Source organism: Aquarana catesbeiana, linkage group LG04 (genome assembly GCF_042186555.1).
Source record: "Aquarana catesbeiana isolate 2022-GZ linkage group LG04, ASM4218655v1, whole genome shotgun sequence".
NCBI classification, from domain to species: domain Eukaryota; kingdom Metazoa; phylum Chordata; class Amphibia; order Anura; family Ranidae; genus Aquarana; species Aquarana catesbeiana.
The window spans coordinates 48781940-48808287 of NC_133327.1; positions in this window are offsets into that span (position 1 = coordinate 48781940).

Here is a 26348-nt window from a genome sequence, read left to right on the forward strand (position 1 = left end):
CCTCAGCGGGGAGCATCGATAGTTTCAAAAAACTATTAGATAAGCACCTGAGCGACCGCAAAATACAAGGATATACAATGTAATACTGACATATAATCACACACATAGATTGGACTTGATGGACTTGTGTCTTTTTTCAACCTCACCTACTATGTAACTATATGTAACCAGGCAACAATTTCATATATATGGCAGGAGCAGATGCTAGCTGGTTGACCGCTCTCAAGGTGAATGAATAGGTTTGCAGATCTTGTCCAATCGGATGGGGACCCTAATGTAAGGGGGAACTCGGATGGGGACCCTGATGTAAGGGGAGATCTCTGATGGGGACCCTGATGAAGAGAGGCAATCTTATGTGGAACCCTGATGTAAGGGGAGATCTCTGATGGGGACCCCCATGAAGGGAGTACTCTGATGAGGACCCTGATGTGAGGAGGGAACTTTGATGGTGATCCTGATATAAGAGGGAACTCTGATGGGGACCCTGATGAAGGGAAGATCTCTGATGGGGACCCTGATGAAGGGGAGATCTCTGATGGGGACAATGATGTAAGTAGAGAACTCAGATGGGGACCCCGATGTAAGAGTGAACTTGGATGGGGGCTTTGATGTTAAGGGAGATCTCTGATAAGGAGGACTCTATTAGGGACTCTAATGAGGACCCTGATGTGAGGAGGGAACTCTGATGGTGATCCTGATGTAAGACTGAACTCTGATGGGGACTCTGATGAAAGGGAGATCTCTGATGGGGACCCCAATGAAGATCCCAAATGAAGGGGAGATATCTAATGATGACCCTGATGTAAGGGGAGATTTCTAATGGGGACCCTGATAAAGGGGAAATCTCTGATTTAGACCCTGATGTAAGGGGAGAATTCTGATGGGGACCCTAATTAAAGGGGGGACTCTGATGGGACCCTGATGTAAGGGGGTAGGGGAATCTTTTCAGCCCACTAATATTTGTAAAATTTACAATGTGGCCGTTGTACTGAAAAGTTTAAAGACCCCTGATCTAGAGTGAATTTATTCTCTCTTGAGGAAAGACGAATTATAGGCAAATAATATCATGCGCTAATAATCACAATCATATCGCTCTTGTATAATGCCGGGAAAGCGCACTTGTTTATCTCCAAGTAACACAGACAGACGCTGGTATCACGTTGAGCTTAGCAAAATACTGACTACAATGATCTGCTGCTTTTATTTATATTGTAAACATGAATAACAAAGGAAGGTGGTGGCTTCAGAATCAGCCAATCAGACACTTGTATTCTTTCAAAAGAACCAATCACACACATGTATATATTCAAATAGAATTTCAGTAGTGACGTGCGCAGATGGTCGTGTGCAGAGCCATGCGGCAAGCTTCTTGTGAGACACAAAGTGTCTCACAATTTGAACACTACTCACAGGGCTCTGAACACAATCGGGTGCACATTCCCACTGCTACCAATGACGCAAGCCGTACTCTATCGTGGCTCAGTGGGCCATGAATTTTGTATGGTTATGCTATAGTTCCCATGTATGAAGATCATATCAGCCAAGCAAATGGCGTCTACTGTGGGACAGGGTACCGTACACACGAGCCAAATATCGGATGTTTGTTTTTAAACCGGCCAATGTCTCCTGACATTCTCTCGTGTGTACGCCTATACGGGGCTTAACACTCATGTCTTTTGTACAGTGTGATTTACTTTTGAGAGTGTTTTTTTCTTTTTGTGTTATACAATTTTTCTGCTCACCTAGCATGTCCTGCTGTATGCAGCCCATACTCATTTACTTTGTTTCTGACTTCAAATTATTCTTTGAGCAGAGTGTTTTCAGCAATGGTGATTTTGGTGAAATTTTGGCAACCCAATTTTGTTCTTTGCGTTACATAAGCTCAATTTGCTTGGAAAATATGTTCGTTATTTGAAACTCATCATGATTATTCAAAATAGAAAAATATCTTTATTAAATATATGGGAACATACAGTACCAAAATGAAAGGCTTGGTTGATGTGTATTTCCTTATTTAGAGGGTGTTTTGGGGGTGTACTTGTTTATTTAATTTAGTGTTCTTTGTATTTGTGTTTTATTTTTACTTTTGTGCATTTGATTGTCATTTGTGTACTCTCTGCTTTTTCATTGTCAGTTTACCTTTATTTATGTGAAAGAAACATACAATAATAAGGCAAATAAGGGACCATTTTCTAGCACAAGGATAGGTCCATGATAGTCAAAAGGAGCTTCTGTTATCCTTAAAGTGATTGTAAAGATATGTTTTTTTTTAAATAACAAACATGTCATACTTACCTCCACTGTGCAGCTCGTTTTGCACAGAGTGGCCCCGAACATCCTCTTCTGGGGTCCCCCAGCATCTCTGGCGGCTCTACCCCACATCAGATAACCCCCTAGGAGAAGCGCTCTCCCGAGAGGGTTACCGGGCGGGCGCGTCCTGAGTCCAGCATTTGCGTCCACAGACACTAATGCAGGACTCGGCCCCGCCTCCGCGTCATTGGATTTGATTGACAGTAGCGGGAGCCAATGGCTGCGCTGCTATCAATCTATCCAATCAAGAGCCGGGACCCCGTGCAGAGAGGGACAGCGCGTCCCCGCCGAAGAGATGAAGGGGCTCAGGTAAGTAAAATGGGGGGCTAGGGGGCCGGTGACTGCCAGGTGTTTTTTCACCTTAATGCATAGGAGGCATTAAGGTGAAAAAACACAAATCTTTACAACCCCTTTAAGAACTATGTAAAGCCCACTGCAGCCGTACAAAACACCAAAAATGGCTTACGTTTTGTTTTCCCTATCGACACTAATGCATTTCACCAAAATGGCAAAACTTCACCAAAATTTCACAACTGTTGACCAAATTGTGTAGAGAAATCAGAACTCTCAACTCCTCGTGTTCCCATTTGTGATTCCATTCTGGATTTGACTGCCTAGTTTGGCTTCTACTTCTGGCATTTCATTTATCTGTCTGGTTTTGTCCTCTGCCCTCTCCAGGACATTTCAACTAATCCCTGGGTTCTGTATATGCTTGTGAGATTTTGACCGTTGGCTTGTATAAATCATCCTTCATCCTACCTGTCCACTCTCTGTCAGGGTAGATCACTTTTTCCAGAATTGATATAATAGGAGTAAACCTGAAAATCAGGTAAAGGAATGACAGACATGCTCATGAGCAGCACACAGCTGGTTTCCTACTTACTGCACCCCACTGCTTACCATTAGATTCTGAGTGGCTCATTCATATCATTCCAGCCATCTCTCAGAGCCAGAGGTCACATGTGTATAGAACTTTCCTCTCAATTATAGCTGTAACCTGATCTGTTATTGCCCTGGGCTCTGTGAGCACAGCCACTATAAATTAGTATCTGGGGATCACACAAATTAATTCTTTTCTACTTAACACTCTGTCGCCATTATTAATACTGGAAAAACTGTGTAAACCAAAAGAACCAAAAAATTGCTGCCTACTCCCCTGAATAGTGCAGCCCCTAGACAAAATACTAGTGTGCTTGTACGGCAAAATCAAATTCACTTCTTATCAACCATTTAAAGAAGGAAACCATCCAAGTAGATCATACAAGTTGCCACCATCCCTAGATACAGAGAATAAAAAAACCCCAAAAAGGTAAATGGGACTTTGAAGGCAACAGAGTAGTTACAAAAAAGAATAATTTATTGACTACAAAAAACAAGAAAAAATATACAAAATCACAATAAGCATATGGACATAAAAATAGAAAACTGTAATAAATAGAACCACTAAAAACAAAGATATGAAGTGGTCACGGTGTTTGTGCAGTCTTCCACTCGGCCCTACGCGTTTCAGGACTTATACGGAGCGTCCCTTCATCAGGGGCTATCGGTGGAGAAGAATCGCACCAGACGCAGAACAGTTGAAATCTCACCGCCGAGACCGCGGTGACGACCGTTTTAAAGAAACAACACCCCAGGATCCAAAGGGGAAATTGGGGAGTGTGGCTGGCCCCACCTTATCCACACTGGTCCACCCAGACAACACCAAGGAGGCAGTGCTCACCAAGGAGGATAATCCCACCAATGTAAACCAGAGCTGTATCTCAACATAGTAGGAAGCCAGGGGGGATATGCAGATGGGAAGGCAGGAAAAGACGATCGGACCAGGGACCAAATATATGGTACAATGCTCCCAAATAGGCTGCTAAAGTAGTCTTAAGTCACATAAAGGGACTAAAGCAATGAGAGCTGCTAAGTGTATGTTGCCCACAAGATACTCGGATCGTCCGTCCGTTCACTTCCCCGCCACCCCGAACACTGATGGATCAGTGTTATCCTCCTCTGTGAGCACTGCCTCCTTGGTGTTGTCTGGGTGGACCAGTGTGGATAAGGTGGGGCCAGCCACACTCCCCAATTTCCCCTTTGGCTCCCGGGCTGTTGCTTCTTTGATACGGTCGTCACCGCGGTCTTGGCGGTGAGATTTCAACTGCGTTGTGTCTGGTGCGATTCTTCTCCACCGATTGACTCTGATGAAGGGACGCTCCATATAAGTCTCAAAACGCGTAGGGCTGAGTGGAAGACTGCACAAACACCGTGACCACTTCATATCTTTGTTTTTAGTGGTTCTATTTATTACAATTTTTTATTTTTATGTCCATATGCTTATTGTGATTTTGTATTTTTTTTCTTGTTTTTTGTATTCAATAATCATCTTTTTTGTAACTACTCTGTTGCCTTCAAAGTCCCATTTACCTTTTTGGGTTTTTTTAATTCTCTTCAACCATTTGTCTACCATTTTGAAATTGGAATTCTTAGCGTAACTCCAGTTAAATTCTAACTAAGGCTAAATGTACTCCCACCACCATTATAAGACTATTCTATTTACCCTGAAAAGATCCCTACACTTATCTATTACCTATTCTGAACCTGCTCCGGTAGGGTCACATGATCGGCTTCGGCTTCAGTGTAGAGGAGCTCTCCTACATCTGGAGAGAGAGTGATCGCCCGCAGGACTACTAATGCTTGGTCAGATTGCTATCCAAAGGCCCTGGTGGGGTAATCAGTCACAAGCGTTACTGGCTTTTTAAAGGTCCAGTACATCTGGTAAGCAGGCATTTCTTATCATCGGTAGTGGTCTCATATGGTGTCCATTACACAAGGGATTGGATAGGACTGTACTGTGTCTGAAAGTCTACAAGTGGACTATTCATTTCAAGATTTTGGCACTTCTGTCTACCTATCACCCTGCTCCTTACATCACTTTTCCAATAAGGAGGACTGTTCACTATTAGATGTTTATACTGTATATGTTTGTTAAGCACGACTCTGTCCCATATTAATAGAGTAGGGACAGCCAACAATAGTAACCTTATGGGTATTGTCACCACCTAGGCTCTGCAGCTGTTGTCGCAGCCTCCCCTCTACACCAAACCCAGAGCTGGGACCTGATCATGGGACCAGACCAGAGCAGCTTCAGAATAGATGAGCATAGGCATCTTTTCTTTTATAGGGTAGATAAAATAGTTTTAGAATGGGGGTAAGAGTAAATGTAGCCTTAGAATTGGACTGGAATCTCACTTTAAGGTACAAACTAATTTTGAAAGAGAGGATATGGTATGTCGGCTGTTGCCCTTTCATCCTGAGAAGCACATCAGTAAGGGCCTTGTCATGGAATTTCAATTAACTAGCTGAATAGCGCACCTGCATGTGCTTGTTTGGCTCTGCACAAAGGGTCATAATCGAACCAGCAAACATGAGTATGTAAGGGAATTCCAGTATGGCAACTGTCGCATAGATATGCGCATGCGCATAGCATCGCTCATAGAAATAAGCATAACTGCATCGCATAGAAATGAGCTTGGACGCATCGTGCCCACAATTTTTTGGTGCCAGACGGGCTATTTAAGAAATGCTCCTGCTCACTGTTAGTGCTGACTGGTCTTCAGCTTTCCCTGTGTCCTGAGTGTATCCTGTATCCATTGATGACCCGGCTTGTTACTGACCTGATCCTGGATTCTGCTTGTACCTCTGCCCACCTGTTTCCGACCTCAGCTTCATTCCTGACCTATGCTTTTGTATCTTGTTACCTGCCTGCTACTGACCTCGGCTACCTCTGTGACTTCGCTCCTGCTTCCGACTTGACTTCATATTACTTCTGAGTGTCTGCTTAGGATGTCCTTCATAACCACTCCAGTCATCACAGTGTGTTCCTGCCTAAAGCCTGCTGAAAGCTTCGACAAGCCACACTTACAGAACCTGCCATACATGTGGAATGCCCCTTTAGCCTCGGCTGGTCCAGTGTGCATCACATCTGCTCCTGACCTAATGTCCTGCCTGATTTCTCAAGCCTGCATCCCCAGCTGCAAGTTCTGCTATTAACACCTGCCGGCACTCGTGTTCCTCCTGTCCCTCAGCACCATCTGTTCCACCTTCAGTGATGCCTGGGCTGGAGATACAAGAGAGGCCCACCTTGTTAATTTAGTCTCTTACCTGGTACGTGACAAGTATGTGCATTTGCTAAGTGCATGGATGTTTGGACATGCCTGCCATCAGCACTGGTACCAAACAGACTAATCATGACTCTAAATCATTGTTGACCAGTCTTCATTCTTTTTGAATTAACCCAACCTGCCCTGTGCTTGTGGATGATCTGCTGTTACTGACCTGTCTTTGGTCCTGACCTGCTCCTAAAACCTCCTATTCTGTTACTAAACTCCAATCTTGCCTTCCCAATACTGATCTGGCTTGACTCTTTGACTCTGATTCTGTCTCTGATTTGGTACCTCACTACCTGCCAATTAGAGACTCAGGCCTGCCCTTTAACCCTGCTGCTGTCTCCCACTGGGCATTGTCGGCCCCCTGACCACTCGGGCATTCGCAGTGACTCTGCTTCTGTCCTCTATGTGTTATCCAGCTGCCTGCTTGTTGGTGGTCCTGGTCTGCCCTTCCAAAAACATTCTGTTGATTCACTTTAACCTTGGCCAGTGACCTACATTGTCTGTGGAATGGCTTTGACAACCTGTCCCAGATGAGTGCTCCACACAGGATGTTTACCTCTAAATATTTTGCTGATTCTTCTCCACTTTCTTTACAGGTCCAGTTATAATGCAAGGGGTACAGTTTAAGGAAAGGAAACCAGGAAGCGCCTTCTTCTCTGCTTTGTTTTTCCTATAGAGTGTGTTTCCCTCTTCTGAAGTGCTGCTGTAGTGCATTAATCACATTTCAAGAGCCAGTCATGTACTGTTTGTTAAAGTCTCCTTGTTATCCAGAGCGCCCTGTTCTCTATACTCCTTAAAAAGGAAACCATGAGACTGTGGCACCCACCCTCGACAATGTTGGGGTATAAATAGTTAATATCACTATAGTGCTGTAGTACTGGTGTTAACTCTCCATTTTATCTTTTCATGTTTGGCTGTTGGCTGTTGCTGGGCATATTTGAAACAAATATGTGTCTTTATTGCTGAAGAGAATAGAAACAGCTGTCAAAGAAAATTGGTAACTGGTAGATCTGCAGGAAACTTGACACCCAATGAACTACTTCTCCTACTTTTATATATTCATGCTTCTGGCTTTCTTCAGTAGAGTTGACCTTCAAACAGGTCTGGAAACCTCTCCCGCCCACCCTTCCATTTTGTCGTTGCAACTTCATTAAAGGTATTGTTTCCTACCCTTGTGAGTGGACAGTGTATTGTCAATGATCGATATGGTCTGGTAATTCACGGTGCTTGAGTCTTTAAGTGTGACATTGGTAATACGTTGACATTGGTAATACGTTACATTTCTGATTGATTGGTTTGTTTAATTGAGCTGTGGTTAAAGTTTTAAAGAAGTGATTGAAATTGTAAAGAAAAAAAATGTATACCCCAATAAAAGTGAATTTTGCCACTTTTCTTGTTTCAAGTTTTCTTTGAAAGGTAACTTAAAAGTGTGCATGTTGATTAGTCTGGTGGGTTTAGAGGGACCTTTTATCCCAAAAGCAACTCTTTCAAGCACTTGTGTTCCTGCTGCACTAACCTTTACACTACCAGGGGAGCTTGGGCTGGAGAAGCCAAGAGCCCTCATCATCTTGGTCTTCTACCTGGTAAATGACAGATGTTCAAAGTATACAGTGTGGGCCTTGCTTGCTATGTGTGCCAAACATCCAAATAATTTTGCCTTTGTGCCCCCCATTTCCATAAGGTTCCCCCACAGAATTCATACATAAACATTTTTCTAGAAAATTTATAGAATTAAAAATACTAATGTCACCAGCTTGCCAAGCAATAAAATGTACATGCAGAGAGCTAAAAGGCATATGAAAAACCTGTATGCTTTATTGGTTTATGAGAAAGTGTATATATGGGTCCTCATCATTAGAACCTATATTCAAAGTATCAGTGTATGGAATCTTGTACTCAAATAAAAATAAACAGTTTAAATATGAATGGTTAGAAAAACAGAAATAAACAAGTAAAGTAATCAGCAAATTAATAATTAAAGGAAGAAGAGAAGAGTGGGTTAATTAGAGCTGATTAGAGTAAACTAAGGGTTTATAAGAGGTTAAATAGGAACGCATTTTATTTAAAAAAAAAATATCAGAAGCATCTCCTGTGGAGACTGGGAACAGTGTGCCTTATTTGTTGAAGACATCTTAATCCTAATTTCCTCCCCAATTATCACTATTCCTAACAAGCATGCTGTTCTATAACAATTTTCAAATATTTCAGGACTTAATAAAAATGAACATCCTACCCAGGATACTGTATTTGTTTAAAACAATCCTGGTTGCATAAAATACCTCAGATCTTTTGATGTTTCAAAAGAAGATATTGACATTCCTATGAGGCAATAAGAGACCCAAGGCAAATAAGCACACTTTGTTCTCTCCCAAACATGGAGCAAGACTGGGGGTTCCAGATTTTCCTAAATACTTTAAGGCGGCACAAATGGCACAGCTGGTTCGATACCATACACAAAAATCCTTTCTACCCTGGATGACATTGGAATCCCTTCCCTATTCTCCAAGACCCATTAGCCACTTAATGTGGTTTTCGGCCATGGACAGACCCCATTTATCAGGGGTATCAAACTCAATTTCATTGCGGGCCACATCAGCCTTATGATTTCCCTCAAAGGGCTGATTGTTTCTGTAAGACTTTATAAATGTATCCAGGGTTTTTTTTCCCAGAGAATAGATCCAGGAACTCAATGCCCATGCCCCCCCCAGCTCCAAGGAACTGCATCAAATGATGGTTGTGGCCAAATTGTACAGTGGGGGGATCTTAAAGGGGCAATAAATACCAGGAGTGCATTATCTGCTGAGATCAGGGATGTGTTATGTACAAAGTGCAAAGTTTAGAGGTGCACTATGTACAGAATGCAGTTTCAGGAGTGCCCTATGCACACAGTGCAGAGTTCAAGGGTGTTCTATGTACATAGTGCAGAGGGTTTAAGGGTGTGCTAAGCACAGTGTGCAGAATGCAGCTCTCTTTTACAGTCTTTCTATTTCTTACTTCTACCTCTGCTCATCTCTGATCCCTGCATTACTCTCCCTCATCCCCCACCACTGCACACATCTCCTTTCACAGCCCTCATCACCCCCCCTTCCCAAAGCTTCCACGCATCTTTTTAAAACATACCGTGCCCGGCTCTAGTACCTTCCAACAGTGTAAGTGGCTCCACCTCTCTCTCTCTCACTTGCAGCAAGATAACTGGTTGGCATCTGTGCAGATGGGAATCACAGTGCATTCTACAATGTAATGCCCCATCCCACCTAGGACTACACTGCACCTGCATCTGAATATTCTTTCTCCTTGCCGTGAGTGCAGCTCAGGGCATGGAGGGATCAGAGAGGAAAGCTGTCCTTGTAAACACAAAAGTGGGGATCGGAGGGCAAGAGCCAGAGGGGGCAGAACCTAGTTGCGCGTTCTGGCTCAAAAAAGCCCTGGATGCGAGGGCCACATGAAATAGCCTTTTGTTTAACACATGTGCCCTTTATTATGTCCTGCCTTATCCTTCTCGTTAAGCCTTTGGGAAATATTATGTGCATCCGATAAATCACCACATAGTCCCCTAGCCCCTTTATTCAACAATCCAGCATTCACCCCTTCAACATTTACATGGTGGACCAACAAAGGTTTCTTATGGTTTGCGGATACGTGCAAAGATGGAGATATTCTATCCATACATTCTCTGCGAGAGAAGTATCAATTATCGTACACAAAACTTTATCGTTACACCCAGATAGCCATTTCTTAACCTCTCTAAAACATCAATTTAATTTGTCTACTTTGGCTGCCCCAGAAGACTTATGTAGGAATCTTGATAAAGGTTCTGATCAAATTCCAGAGACTTTTTCTATATTGACATTTAAATCCACCAAATTCCCCTATATGGTAAAATAGGAATGTGATATTAATGTGGAAATGGAGTTTGGTGACTGGTACAAGATGGTAGGCTGTGCTTTCAGGTCTTATATCAATACAACTGCCAACTACAAACTCTTGCTAAGATGGTGTATAGTTCCATCGAGGATAGCTTCTTATGGCCAGGGAGCCTCCTCGCTTTCAGAGGTTGTGGTCAGGAGAGCATGTTACATCATATATGGTGGGCCTGTCCGAAAAGTGAAAGGATACTGTATTTGTATATATATATATTTATACGCTCCCTGACCCAAACAAACCTCAAAAAGCCCTTGTTGCAAGCCTTTTTGCTTCCAGCCATTCAGGAGGCGCCAGGATATGTGGGGAGACTGATCTCATTCCTGTTTATAGCTGCACGCATTACTGCTAGGTCCTGGAAGTCTTCTACCACCATGTCTGATATGGTCAAAGCCAAAAATTTCATGGATATTGATCATTGGAAAACCCTGAGCTACTATGAACAAAAAAAATACAACTGAGAAAACTTGGAACCCTTGGATTGCCTACATCTCAGGAAACACCTAATACCCCTTTGCATTACACTCGTGGAAGGGATTGGTTGTTCTGGTTTTCTCTTCTTTTCTTCCTATGCTCCTGCTTCTCTTCCCCTATCTTCCCTGCAGCGAGTTGTCCCCAGCTCATATGCAACGTCTCACAGGGCATATCGCTAAGGTTTCAGGTTCTAATTTTGGATAGAGTGGGGAAGAATTAGAACCCTTGTTGGGTTTCAACTGCTATCTGGGGCTCCAATAGAGAGATTTGCTCTTATTTCCTGTCCTGCTGACAATGTTTTACTAAAAAATAAAATGAGAGGAACTCTTCATAAGCAATACGGGCAGAAATAAAAAACACCTTTTTTATTAGAGTCGGGAAAGGCTAGCACCTTTGTGATTTTTTTTTTCTGCGTCACTGTTGCAGGTTTTTCCTCACTTTCTGTCTGGTAAAACTGTGGACAGTGGGGCAGAAATTGAGAAAAAATCTTTCTAGGAGAGTGACAGATAGCAGTATAAAAATAAAAATAGACAGTAGTTCTAATCCTTCCCCACCTTATCCAAAACTAGGAAAAAGGGTTTTGGCTTGACATGCACTTTATCACTAAACCTATCCTCCCTTCCCCACTCCGTATTTTTTGTGTTAGTCGGTGTTCCACTTTAAGGAAAGGGAAGCAAGCGTCTAACCAAGTGTACATGGGTTTGCTCATAGACTGAAACCTATACAGGGGATCCTGTTGGGTTAGAGGACCAATCGGTATCTTAGCTTTTGGATGAACAACTTTAGAATAACAATGTTGTAACAAATCACTAATTATTTATATTATTATTATGCAGGATTTATATAGTACCAACAGTTTGCGCAGCGCTTTACAACATGAGGGCAGACAGTAGTTACAATACAATCTTCTTAGCCCAGTTTTTCAGACCTTCACAATATCAAACAATGGCCAAGAGGACCGTGGCTGCTATGTTACCTCTATGCAGAGTATTGTTTTCCAAAGGCCAAAGGCGTGTTTGTATGTTTTTAAATGAATGTTTTTTATTTTTTCTATTTAGAATAAATCTTTATTTTTACAAAGAAACAGAACTTTAAGTGAGCACAGTAGAAGCTGTCTGCTTTCAGACTGTCTGTCTCTAATAGTATAAATATACTGCATATAATTACTGCACTCCCATCAATCTTGTATACAACAGCCAGCTAGAATGATATATATGCCCTCTGTCAAATATGATATAAAGTAAATAGTGGTGTGGTGCTCAGAGATAAAATCCCTATTTCTACAATAAGCAAAAAATCATACAAATTCATAAAATCCTAAAACCATAAAAAGGCATAAACAGCCACATTATCTAGTCAAAAATTTCCACAATTTTTAAATGATCTGCAAGAATTGAGGACATTTCTGTCCCTCTCCTGTCATCTTCATGGCTGACTTCCCAGTTACCTGGGGACATGCAGAACCACTCAGTGATTGGTACTTCTTTACACATAGATAGATCAGTCTTTCTTACAATCAACCTCTCCTCGTTGCTTTTGCCCAAGACACCGGTCATAGGTAACCCTGACTTCACACCAGGTTTTACAAAGAAAGACCTCGGGAGTCTAGGCCAACAGGGGCAGTCATGTCTCATGGATTTTTGGCCTCATGGAGAGTTCCCCTCTCAGGCTGACATCATCCGGCTTTCCGACCCACCTTTAGATTGCTGGAGTACCATTCAAATCAGACACTACTTGTAGACTTTTTAGAGATGTCACTAATCTCCACACAAATCCACACAATATGAATCACTCTGTAGGAAAAGGGGACCATCCAGAAACACACTTTCACTTTTACTTGACTGTTTGGCTGCGTCCTCTGATGACCTACTACTGCCCTTTATGTAACAATAGGAATTGGATTTGGGGACTCAAATTACTCCTCAACAAGTCTCCCAGTATACAAATCATCCATTGCAAACAAGTACCAGGAAGTGGGGTACAAAATACTTTCTAGATGGTACCACATTCCTTATGTGCTCCACCAAATGAATGGAAATGTCCCAGATATCTGCTGGCACTGCAACCAAACTTTGGGTACGATGTCCCATGTTGACATTGCCCCAGGCTTTGACCTTTTGGGAGGATGTGATAACTACCTCCCAACATTTAACATTTGACATCGGTCGACCTAAGTTTAAACCTGGCTGCATGCCTCTTCCACTTGACAGAAAGACCTATCCTGAAATACAAACTATCACACTTTACATCTTGATAATGTGGCAAAGGCCTGCATCCCATCGCTTTGGAGGCAGCAGCCGACTAGGGTCCTGTGGACTCCAAAATCAACAGCATCCTCCGTATGGATGAATTGACTGCCACCTTTTACAACACTGAGGAAAAATGTAGGGAGAGGTGGTGGCCCTTGAAATATTTCACTTGCACTGATGGCTAGTTGCAGGCCTTGTCCCACCTCGAGCTGGCTACAGGCCAAGCCACCTGATAGACACCCTTCTGCTCACAGACCTCAGGTATTGCCTGCTCCATGGAGAGTGACCCTCCGTCTTTCTCCTCATCCTTTCCTCCCCCCGGACTTACCTGACCTTCCTTCCTCCCTTCTACCTCCCCTCTGCCCTCATCCCATTCTTGATTTCACAATGGCTAACTCTTTCTTAAAGGAATCTCAAGTTCTACGCTACATCTTTGACAATAACGTACTGTCAGTACAATAAGACAAGTTTTCTCTTTGTATCTGGATTTTTTTTTCATCTATATTTTCATTGTGTTATGTTTGACTATTCTGAAACAAGTCTCCTTGATATATCCAGGGCATGGTACACACTAGACTTCAGACGTACCTAGTTAGCTTTACAGTGCAGTGTTATCAGTCAGGCTGCTGAAGTTAAGTGTCTTGGTTTCTTTTTTCTTTCTATAGAGCTGCATTGATATTCGCAAGTACTTTTCTCCAATATACTGTGCATGATAACTTGTAACTTGTAACTTTGTTTTGACATATTGTTTATAATAAGCATTGTCATAAATAAATAAATAAATAAATAAATAATTTTAAAAAATGATCTGCAAGACTCAATTCAAATAATGGAAAGCATACCTTTTTTGTCCTGTGCTAAGTATGAGTGTGCCTCCACCCTCAACTGTTGACTTTAGGAACCACATTGTCTCCACCCAAATTTAGGATTACACTGTGTGGCCTATCAAACTTTTTCAAATCGCTTATTATAGGAGGTCTAATCACATTTAAACAGAATTATCCTGGTATATGCCACACAATCAAAATAGAATGCATATTACATCTTTAGTGCTGTACCCTCTGCAGTGCATGCATAAATCACCACTCAGTTTGTATTCTGTGGCATTTCCAGTCTGATGTCACTCCTTTCAGCTCCAGCTAACACATTTCAACCCATTGATCATTGTCAGGAGCTGGGAAACGTAAAAAGTCTAGATATCTTTTTATCCACCAGGTTAATTAACATATGCCAAGTGGGGTGGCACAGTCCATTCTGCCTCCAATAGAAACTGCAAATGGGCCCCATATGAACAGGAAAGGCAGCGAGAGATAGGAAAGGGATGTGTCACTCAGATGATTCATATGCATGCATGTTGAAATTAGAGATTGAGCTACTGAACTATATAAACAGGATTTTTAGAAAATCAGCTTGGAATAGACAGGTAAATACCGGTATTTGAAAAGTGGCTGAGGGCTCCACCTGTTGGCTGGAATAAGCAATATCAAATATTCATATGCAGTGATTTATATTTACCTGACTAACACAATGAAAGGTAGATGTGCATTAATTGACAATAGCCAAGATAATAGGCCAATCTTCAGCATTAGCAAAGACAAGTAGAGTAAAAAGCAAACCAAACATATTGCAGGAGCAATCCATTTCAGACAGAAGTCAGAGTGAGGCAGGCCTTTATCTAGGGCATGAGCATACATACTAACCTGTTGATCAGACACAGGCTGACACAGCCTGACTGTCCAGCAGTCTATTTTGTCTCTCATTTTTGGAAAAAATGTGCATTACGGAGACCTGAACTGCAGTGCTGAGTAACAACCAGAACAGGGCGATGGCTTAAGGCTGATAGTTACAAGTGTGTAGGCATGTGAAGTTAGTCATTTTGCCAGTAGGTGGCTTTGAACCAGAATAGTGTCTGGTTACAGCAGACAGTGTCTTCTGGTGCTAGGCCCTCTTAGGTAGAGCCCTCCTGCAGTGATGTCAGGGGTGAGTCAGCACCCATATATAGGGCAGGACGGGAGGAGCATACATTCTCTTGTGACACGGGAGCCAAGCATACCACACCTATGAGGATAAACCTACACACATAGGCCCTGGACAGGACTGGAGGACAGTTATTATTATTTATTATTATTATTCAGGATTTATATAGCGCCAACAGTTTACGCAGTGCTTTACAATATAAAAGGGAGACAATACAGTTATAATACAATAAAATACAAGAGGATTAAGAGGGCCCTGCCCAGAAGAGCTTACAATCTAATAGGGTGGGGCAGGTGGTACAAAAGGTTATAACTGTGGGGAATGAGCTGGTGGAAGTTGTCGGAGATTAGTTGGAGACGTGATAGGCTTTCCTGAAGAGATGAGTTTTCAGGGATCGCCTGAAGGTAGCAAGAGTAGGGGATAGCCGGATAGATGGAGGTAGCGAGTTCCAGAGGATGGGAGAGGCTCTGGAGAAATCCTGGAGACGAGCATGGGAGGAGGAGATGAGAGAGCTTGAAAGCAGGAGGTCTTGAGAGGAGCGGAGAGGTCGATTTGGATGATATTTGGAGACAAGATTAGTGATGTAGCTCGGGGCAGAGTTGTGAATGGCTTTGTATGTTGTGGTTAGTATTTTGAAATTAATTCGCTGGGTGATTGGGAGCCAGTGTAGGGATTGGAGTAGAGGGTTGGCAGACACTGAGCAGTTGGTAAGGTGGATAGGTCTGGCAGCAGCATTCATGATAGACTGAAGAGGGGATAGCCTATGGAGAGGTAAGCCAATGAGAAGGGAGTTGCAATAGTCAAGGCGAGAGATAACAAGTGAGTGAATGAGGAGCTTGGTGGTTTCATTTGTTAAAAAGGGGCGAATTTTAGAAATGTTACGGAGGTGAATTCTACAAACTTTTGACAACGATTGGATTTGAGGCTGAAATGACAAGTCAGAGTCTAGGATTACACCTAGTACCCTGGCGTGAGGAGAGGGACTGATGGTTGCATTGTTGATTTTGATGGAAAAGTCATGGAGGGGTACACGGGCGGGGGGGAATATTAATAGCTCAGTTTTAGAGAGATTTCGTTTAAGGAAGTGGTGCGACATCCATGCTGATATGTCAGTTAGTAAGTTAGTAATGTGAGAGGAGACTGAAGGAGTGAGGTGAGGAGTAGACAGATAGATTTGGGTGTCATCAGCGTATAAGTGGTATTGGAAGCCATGGACAGTTATTAAGTGACCGAGGGAGGAGGTGTAGATAGAGAAGAGAAGGGGTCCAAGAACCGAGCCTTGGGGGACCCCCACAGAAAGGGGCAATGGAGAGGAGGAGACAGAGTTGTAGGTGACACTGAAGGAGCGCTGTGATAAATAGGCAGAGAACCAGGATAGAGCAGAATCTCGGAGACCAAGGGAATGTAGCTTATTGAGAAGGAGCGGGTGGTCAACAGTATCAAAGGCCGCAGAGAGGTCAAGTAGTAGGAGTATGGAGTGCTGGCTGTTGGTTTTAGCAGTTAGTAAATCGTTAGTGAGTTTTAGTAAGGCACTTTCCGTGGAGTGCTGCGAGCGAAAGCCAGACTGTAAGGGGTTAAGAAGGTTATTTTCATTGAGGTAGCAGCTAAGACGGTTGTAGACTAAGCGTTCTAGAAGTTTAGAGGTGAATGGGAGCAATGAGATGGGTCTTAAGTTGTTCAGGTCGGTAGGGTCCAGTGAGGGCTTTTTAAGAATGGGAGTGATCTGCGCATGTTTTAGAGGGGAGGGGAAGATGCCACTAGAGAGGGAGAGATTGAAGATGTGGGTGTGGGAGCATAGGATAGAAGAAGAGGGTGACCGTAGTAGTTGTGAGGGAACAGGATCCAAAGGACCTGTATGCAGAAGGAGCTGGCTGTAGTCTTTCTGTCCCTGATGGAGGTGGGAGCTATTGCAGATCGCAAAAGGCCTTTTAGGCCAAGTTGTAGATTTCTGTGATAGACAATCATGTCTGATAGTACAGTTCTTTAAATTCATCTTAGGACTTCCTGGATTAGGATATTGGGGATTCATTTGTAGCACCCGCTAGTGCTAGGATAGGTGTGAGAAAATTTACTTGATTCATAGTAGATGCATGAGTGTGTTAATTGGGTCAGGGTTCAGACTCAGGACAGGCAGGAAGGCGCTAGTCCTCTATCACCTCTCGCTGGTTCTGGAGTTTTCATGGAAACTTCTATAAGCTAGTGGGCGGGGGTATAGGGGAAGGGATCTGAATATTTATGGGAATTTGGCCAATACCCAGGCAGGAGGTCTGGTAGGGTGGCTGATCCAGCCCATAAATATTGATAAGCCTGGCCAGCAAGAGGAGTCAGGTGAAATATGGATGGTTGAGGTGCTGTTGTTTAGCGTGGGAGGGGGCCTCAGAGAGGGGGGGGTTCTGCCTCCAGGATGGAGGTTGGAGAAAGGAGAAAAGCTGACAGGGGGAGCACCACTGCTCTGCAGTACACCAGGGAAAAGGACAGCCTGCATAGCCTGGAAGGGAACCAGCCCAGTAGATAGACTGAAAGCAGTTCTATCCATAGCTGCAGGACAAGGACAGTGTGAGTACCGCTACACCCCTAGGGCCTATGAGGGAGGAGTCTGTTAGATGCAAGTTCTTGGCAAGTCTTCAGGGGAAGACTTGCCAAGACTTGCTTACCCAATCCCTTATCCTGGGATCAAATACCGTAGCTAAGGGGACTGGTATTTTTCACTAAGGGGACCAAGTGCTCCTACAAGTTGGGACTTTGCTAAAAATCCACTCAGGGGACACCAAATTCTTAGGAAGGGATTACTTTGCTAACAGCTGAAACACAGTCAACCATCTGTTGTTGCAGTGTGCCAGAGAAGGAAATTGTCCTAATCTTTGTTGTTCTTGGAGTCAAATTGGACATTCTATAACCCCATGTTACCCTATCCAAGTTGAAATCCCTAATAAATCCTAAAAACCAAGCAGTTTTAGAGTGAAATCTTTTTTTTATACTCTATTCATGCAGGTGGTAATTGTAATTCTACTAACAAAATGATTTGGTTTATTTCTACAGCATTCGTTTGTAACATGTTTCCGGCAGCATGGACTAAATCTCTTATACCCTGTACACACGACCGGTTTTGCCGTCGGAATAAACTCTGAAGGTTTTTCCGACGGAGTTCCAAAGAAATTCCGCTCAAGCTGTCTTGCATACACATGGTCACACCAAATTCCGACCGTCCAGAACGCGGTGACGTACAACACGTATGATGGGACTAGAAAACAGAAGTTCAATAGCCAGTAGCCAATCTCATACTTGCTTAAGAGCATGTGTCGTTTTTGGTGCGTCGGAACAGCATACAGACGAGCGGTTTTTCCGATAGTAATTTGTTCCGTCGGAAAAATATAGAACATGTTCTCTATCTAAATCCGTCTGAATTTTCAACGGAAAAAGTCCGATGGGGCATACACACGGTCGGAATATACAATGAGAAGCTCCCATCGGACTCTTTCTGTCAGAAATCCCGCTTGTGTGTACGCAGCATAACTATGTCTTTAGTATGTCTACAGAGGGTGCACATCGGACCCCCTAAATAAGGAGTAAGTAACCCTAGAGAGGTGTTAATCTTCCTGAACAACAGGAAAAAGGTAAAAAATCACTAGAAGATTTCAGGGGTCAGTGATAAGTAGCACAGTTCATAGGTCAGTAGTATGTAATACAGAGTAAAGTACAGCCATGGCCAAAAGTTTTGAGAATTACACAAATATTATTTTTCATAAAGTATGCTCCCTCAGTCTTTATGATGCCAATTTGCATATACTCTAGAATGTAACGAAGAGTGGTCTGTGCCATGAAAATGAACTTAATCCCCAAAAAAACATTTCCACTGCATTTCAGCCATGCCACAAAAGGACTATATTCTCTTGTTAACACAGGTTTCAGTGTTGACGAGACAAGGCTGGAAATCACTTTGTAATGCTGATTGAGTTAGAAGAACAGACTGGAAGCTTTACAGTGCCTCTGCAAAATAGCTGTCAAATTGGATGGAGAGCGTCTGTGGACAGCAAATTTCAAGTCTTGCCACAGATTGTCAATTGGATTTAGGTCTGGACTTTGACTGGGCCATTCTAAAACAAGAATATGCTTTGATCTAAACCATTCCATTGTAGCTCTGGCTGTATGTTTAAAGTCGTTGTCCTGCTAACAGGTTTTCTTCTAAAGCCACGTACACACGAGCGGAATGTCCGTCAGAAAAAGTCAGACAGAAGCTTTTCGTCATATATTCCGATCGAGTGTATGCCTCATTGGACTTTTTTTCTGATGGACCTAGAAATAGAACATGTTCTAAATATTACCAATTCCTCTCGACAAAACTGTATGCTGTCTGTATGCTGTTCCGACGGACCAAAAATGATGCATGCTCTGAAGCAAGTACGAGACGGAAGCTATTGACTACTGGCTACTGAACTTCCTTTTTCTAATCCTGTCATGCATGCTGTAAGTCACCACGTTCTGGACGGCTGGACTTTGGTCGGACTTTGGTTTGACCGTGTGTAGGCAAGACTGCTTGAATAGAATTCCGTCTGAGTTCTGTCGGAGAAACCTTCGGAGTTTATTTTATATAAAACCGGTCCTGTGTACAGGGCATAAGATTGCTCTGTATTTGGCTCCATCCATCTTCTTATCAACTCTGACCAGCTTCCCTGTCCCTGCTGAAGAAAAGCATCCCCACAACTTGATGTTGTCACCACCATGTTTCATGGTGGGGATGGTGTGTTCAGGGTGATGTGCAGTTTTAGTTTTTTGCCCCACATAGCGTTTTTCTTTTAGGTCAAAAAGTTACATTTTGGTCTCATCTGACCAGAGCACCTTCTTCCACATGTTTGCTGTGTCCCCCACATGGCTTCCCGCAAACTGCAAATGGGACTTCTTATGGCTTTCTTTCAACAATGGCTTTCTTCTTGCCACTCTTCTGCAAAGGCCAAATTTGTGGAGTGCACGACTAATGCCCCGTACACACGGTCGGACTTTGTTCAGACATTCCGACAACAAAATCCTAGGATTTTTTCCGATGGATGTTGTCTCAAACTTGTCTTGCATACACACGGTCACACAAAGTTGTGGGAAAATCCGATCGTTCTGAACGCGGTGACGTAAAACACGTACGCCGGGACTATAAACGGGGCAGTGGCCAATAGCTTTCATCTCTTTATTTATTCTGAGCATGCGTGGCACTTTGTCCGTCGGATTTGTGTACACACGATCGGAATTTCCGACAACGGATTTTGTTGTCGGAAAATTTTATCTCCTGCTCTCCAACTTTGTGTGTCGGAAAATCCGATGGAAAATGTCCGATGGAGCCCACACACGGTCGGAATTTCCGACAACACGCTCCGATCAGACATTTTCCATCGGAAAATCCGACTGTGTGTACGGGGCATAATAGTTGTCCTCTGGACAGATTCTCCCACCTGAACTATGGATCTCTGCAGCTCCTCCAGAGTTACCATGGGCCTTTTGGCTGCTTCTCTGATTAATGCACTCCTTGCTTGGCCTGTAAGTTTAGGTGGGCGGCCATTTCTTGGTAGGTTTGTAGTTGTACCATACTCTTTCCATTTTTGGATGATGGATTGAACAGTGCTTGAGATGTTCAAAACTTGGGATGTTTTTTTTTATGTGTGGGGGGAAACAGTAAAGTTGTGGAAGAAGGTGCTCTGGTCAGACCAGACCAAAATTGAACTTTTTGGCCTAAAAGCAAAATGCTATGTGTGGCGGAAAACTAACACTTCACATCACCTTGAACACACCATTCCCACCATGAAACATGGTTGTTCACCTTCCAGCAGGTCAAGGACCCTAAACATACAGCCAGAGCTCCAATGGAATGGGTTAGATCAAAGCATATTCATGTGTTAGAATGGCCCAGTCAAAGTCCAGACCTAAATCCAATTGAGAATCTGTGGCAAGACTTGAAATTTGCTGTCCACAGACACTCTCCATCCAATTTGACAGCTATTTTGCAGAGGCACTGTAAAATTTGTTAAAAAATTTGAAAACCATTGATCATTTTCCTTTGTGTTGTTCTATGACATAAAAGCCCAGTAAAATACATTTATGTTTTGGTTGTAACATGACAAAATGTGGAAAATTTCAAGGGGTATGAATATCTTTTCAAGGCACTATATGTACGCTGATTGATACTAATGCCGCGTACACACGACCGGACTTTACGGCATACTTGGTCTGGCGGACTGGAGTCCGTCGGACAATTCGATCGTGTGTGGGCTCCAGTGGACTTTTTTTCCCCAAAAGTACGACGGACCTAGAAATGAAACATGTTTCAAATCTTTCCGACGGACTCGAGTCCAGTCGAAAAGTCAGCTTTTCTGTATGCTAGTCCGAAGGACAAAAACCGACGCTAGGGCAGCTATTGGCTACTGGCTATGAACTTCCTTGCTTTAGTCCGGTTGTACGTCATCACGTAGGAAGCCGTCTCAAACCAGTCTGCCCATTCTTCTCTGACCTCTGACATTAGCAAGGCATTTTTCTCCACACAGCTGCCGCTCACTGGATATTTTCTCTCTTTCGGACCATTCTCTGTAGACCCTAGAGATGGTTGTGCATGAAAATCCCAGTAGAGAGTTACATAGTTAGTAAGGTTGAATAAAGACACCAGTCCATGCAGTTCAACCTGAATGAGTGTGGGTGCGCGTTTACAATTGTCCCTATACACTGTGTCTCATTAAGATGCTCATCTATTATATTATTATTTACCGTATTTATCAGCGTATAACACGCGCCGGCGTATAACACGCACCCCAAGTTTAGGAGGAAATTTTAAGGAAAAAAACTTTTAGGAGGGAAGTTTAAGGACAAAAACATACATTTAAATGCCCATCAATGCAGCCTTATCAGTGTCCATCTGCAGCCCTGTCCATCATTGCAGAATGATCAGTGTCCATCTGCAGCCTTGCCCAGTCTCATTGCAGCTTTGCCCAGTCTCATTGCAGCCTTGCCCAGTCTCATTGCAGCCTTGCCCAGTCTCATTTCAGCCTTGCCCAGTCTCATTGCAGCCTTGCCCAGTCTGATTGCAGCCTTGCCCCGTCTCATTGCAGCCTTGCCCAGTCTCATTGCAGCCTTGCCCAGTCTCATTGCAGCCTTGCCCAGCCTTGCCTAGTCTCATTGCAGCCTTGCCCTATGTCATTGCAGCCTTGCCCAGTCTGATTGCAGCCTTGCTCGTTTGAAATTAGTGTCGCCAAGATACACAGAGCCAGATGTCCTGTGTACCTGGCTCCTCTCGGCTCCTCTCGCAGTCCCACCCCTTGGCCCAGCTCCTATGATGGACATTACACAGGTCCAATGGCGGGACTGGGCGTGACTGCGAGCGGAGCCAAGAGGAGCCGAGCCCAGCCGAGTACACTCGGCTATGTGTATATCGGTGGCCCTCACTCCTCTCCCCTCACAAGCAGCGGGAATCGGCGGGGATTGGCGTATAAAACGCACCCACGAATTTCCCCTGATTTTAAGGGTAAAAAAGTGCGTGTTATACTCCAATAAATACAGTATTTAAGGTACCCATATAGAGCCGTCAATTTATACAGCACTCCACACATACATTGCACACTCACATTAGTCCCTACCCTCAAGGAGCTCACAATCCAAGGTCCCCAACTCACATTCATATACTAGGGTCAATTTTTGTACAGAAGCCAATTAACCTACCAGCATGTAGTTGGACATCAGCAGTTTTTGAAATACTCAAACCAGCCTGTCTGGCACCAACAATCTTGCCACATTCAAAGTCACTTAAATCCCCTTTCTTCCTCATTCTGATGCTCGGTTTGAACTTCAGCAAGTCTACTTCACCATGTCTAGATGCCTAAATGCATTGAGTTGCTGCCATGTGATTGGGTGATTAGCAATTTGTGTTGAACAGATTAACCTAATAAAGTAGCCGGTGAGTGTGTATATATACAGTATGTGTATGTAAATACAATATATACAGTGTATAATTGGAACAAGTGGAAACATAGTGCTAGCCCTCCCAAACACCATTTCTGTGCCAGTTTTAAAAAATGCAGCACTAATGTATTATTAAACTGAGTCCTATTAAGGTTTGAGGAATGTTTCTGGCATATTATATTATATATCACCCAACCTATTTCAGGATCCCTCTAACATTTATTTACACTCCACGTCTAACCATACTTAGAAGTACCAAGCACATGTATATCTAATTATGTTTGCACCCAAAAAGATCCAGTTCAATATTTTCTTAATTCAGAGGCTTTTCAGCACGGCACTGAGGTCTGCGCTTGTGGGATCTTTGGTTTTGTGACTCTTCTTTCATCTCCAGCTAAGTGTTCCCAAGGATTTCCCCAAGGACCCGACTCCTGTCTGAAAGAGGCACAATATCGCTGGCTCTCAAACCAACCAACTGTGTTTTCCCCGAACACAAGCCTCATCCCAGTCTCCCAGCATCACCTCCAAACCTCCTCTTGCCTGGGGCAATGAAAGCCTGTGCTGTGATTGAGATTCCTTTCCCCTAGAAGTCTATATAGAGCACTACCACTGGGTCAGCAAATCAGCCCAGCTATTTCTCTTTATTACAATAGAGACTCTCATTTTTTAAACATTTGCATCTCTCCCGGAGCAAAAAAAATGCTTATTATCAGCAAAAAATAGCTGAGAAGTTACAAGACAGCAAACCGTTGTTTTGCAAAAAAAAAAATGAACTTGTATTTCATTAAATTAGTTATATTTATCTCTGCACATGACTAATAAAAATACGAGAGAACCCTAACCAGCAGCAGATTATAGAACCTTGATTACATTAGATATTCACCCCCTACATACCCATGACCTATTTTTTCTATTAACATACTTAAAGCAGGCCCATCATTGACATTCTGTGTGAATCGATAAGACATATATATATGCATAATCAAGTCAGGTTATTTTTTTAATGCTCTACTTCCTGGCCACGAAAAAAAAAAAACCCTCACCCTAGGTCACATGGTCACTAGCTACAAGGAGCATTGTCGGCATTTCACATCATCACAGACTGTGATGATGTCATTGTTTTCAATCAGACAGGCCCTGACTGGTAGCCTTGCGTTAAGATAGTAAGGCATAGTCATAACATAAATGGCTGTTTTATGTGTATGTGTATTTACAATCCTTACAGATAAAAGAAGGTCTTTAACCGCTTCAATACTGGGCACTTTTACCCCCTTCCTGCCCAGGTAAATTTTCAGCTTTCAGCGCTCTCACCCTTTGATTGGCAATTGCGCGGTCATGTAACACTGTACCCATATGAGATTTTTATAGGCTTTTTTTTACACATGTAGCGCTGGTAGATTTTCCAATCTACCGCTTATATGTAAATTTAGTGGGTCATCTGGGCTGTACATAGTTCAGATTTAATTTACTGTTAGATTAGCCTCTATTCCAGTTTGGCTGTGTTGCGTGCAGTTCCACATTCTGCCTGTGGGTGTCGTTGTCACCATGGGTGGGTGTTGGAAAGCAACAAGCTGAAGTGTATGGGTGCTCTTCTGTCCCGTAGACAACTCGGCGGAGGTGGTCCTCCGTGTTGCATTCTGGGAGAGAGTATTTATGGGACTGACGCCATGTTTCTGAGAGCTTTACCTCGTGGCCCTCCTGGCCTAAAGGTATGTGTTAGTGAGTTCTACCTTGCGGCCCTCCGGCCTGGAGGGTTGCGTTGCGGCAGCCGTGCGGGTAGACCCAGAAGCCTGTCTGGGGCCTGCTATCGCTGGGGTGGTCCTGTGCTGTCTGTCCTGCGGGAAGAAGCCGGACAATTGGGAAGATCCAAGGGAGGACCTATCTTGGAAGGGACCATGCAAGGCTGGTTTTAAGAAGGGCCTGGTGACTCGATTAGAGGACGCATCTTAAACGAATCTACCGCACAAGTACTGCCGGGTCAGCTTAAAGGTTCTGGTACTGTGTTTTGCTGTTCATCTAAAACTACTACATCCTGTGGCAGCGGATTGTACAGTTTTGTTTCACTCAAGTCTGTGGCAGAGACTTTTTGTTCGTGCTACGTACCGGCTGCTAGGTTAGTGATAGAGACCTGTCCGTGCGGGCAAAGATTTAATCCTGAACGGAGGATATATTCACCCTTGAGATTTCAATTCCTTAGTGCTACACCAAGAAAAGGTATTTGAACTTCCCTGCAACTCTTCTTCTACCTCTTTCCTGCTACTTCTTCCAGTTATCTCCCATTAAAGCATTGGAAAAGTACTCAAGTGACTGGTGCCTACATTGTCTGATAATAAGGTTAACGTGGACTCTAAGTTCGGTGTTGGTGAAATTACAGGTAAAAAGGTGACGGTAACAGCCCGTTTTAAATCAGCAGCTCCACCATGAGTTAGTGCTACACACACAAATAGAGCTTTGTTTTGGTGGTATTTAATCACCGCTGAGTTTTTTATTTTTTGCTAAAACAATTAAAAAACACAGAAAATTTTGAAAAAAAAAATTTTTTCTTAGTTTCTGTCAATAAATTTTGTAAATAAGTAATTTTTCTACTTTACTGATGTGCGCTGATGAGACAGCACTGATGGGCACTGATAGGCTGCTCTGATAGGCACTGATGAGGCGGGACTTTTGGGTACTGATTAGGGGGCACTGATGAGGAGGCACTAAAATGCTGCACTGATGGACACTGATAGGTGGCATTGATGAGCACTGATAGGTGGCACTGATAGGTAACAGTGATGAGCACTGATAGGTGGCACTGATGGGCATTGATAGGTGACACTTATGGGCAATGATAGGCAGCAGAGATAGGCAGCACTGATGGACACTTATGGACAGCACTTATGGGCACTGATGGGTGGCACTGATAGGCGGCATTGATGAGCAGGTACTGATGGGCACTGAAAGGCAGCACTGACTGGCATCACTGATGGGCACTGATTGGTGTCACTGATGAGCAGGTACTGATGGGCACTGAAAGGCAGCACTGACTGGCATCACTGATGGGCACTGATTGGTGTCACTGATGGGCACTGATAGGCAACACTTACGGGCAATGATAGGTGGCACAGATAGACAGCACTGATGGGCACTGATGGGCAGCACTGATGGGCAGCACTGATGGGTGGCACTGATGAGCAGACACTGATGGGCACTGAAAGGCAGCACTGATGGGCACTGATAGGTGGCATTGATGGGCACTGCTGGGGCTGCTCTGATAATTATGGTATTGATGATCAGTGCCCTGATTACCTGTGCAGGTCTCCCCTGCAAGGAGATGCCACTGATCGGCTCTTCT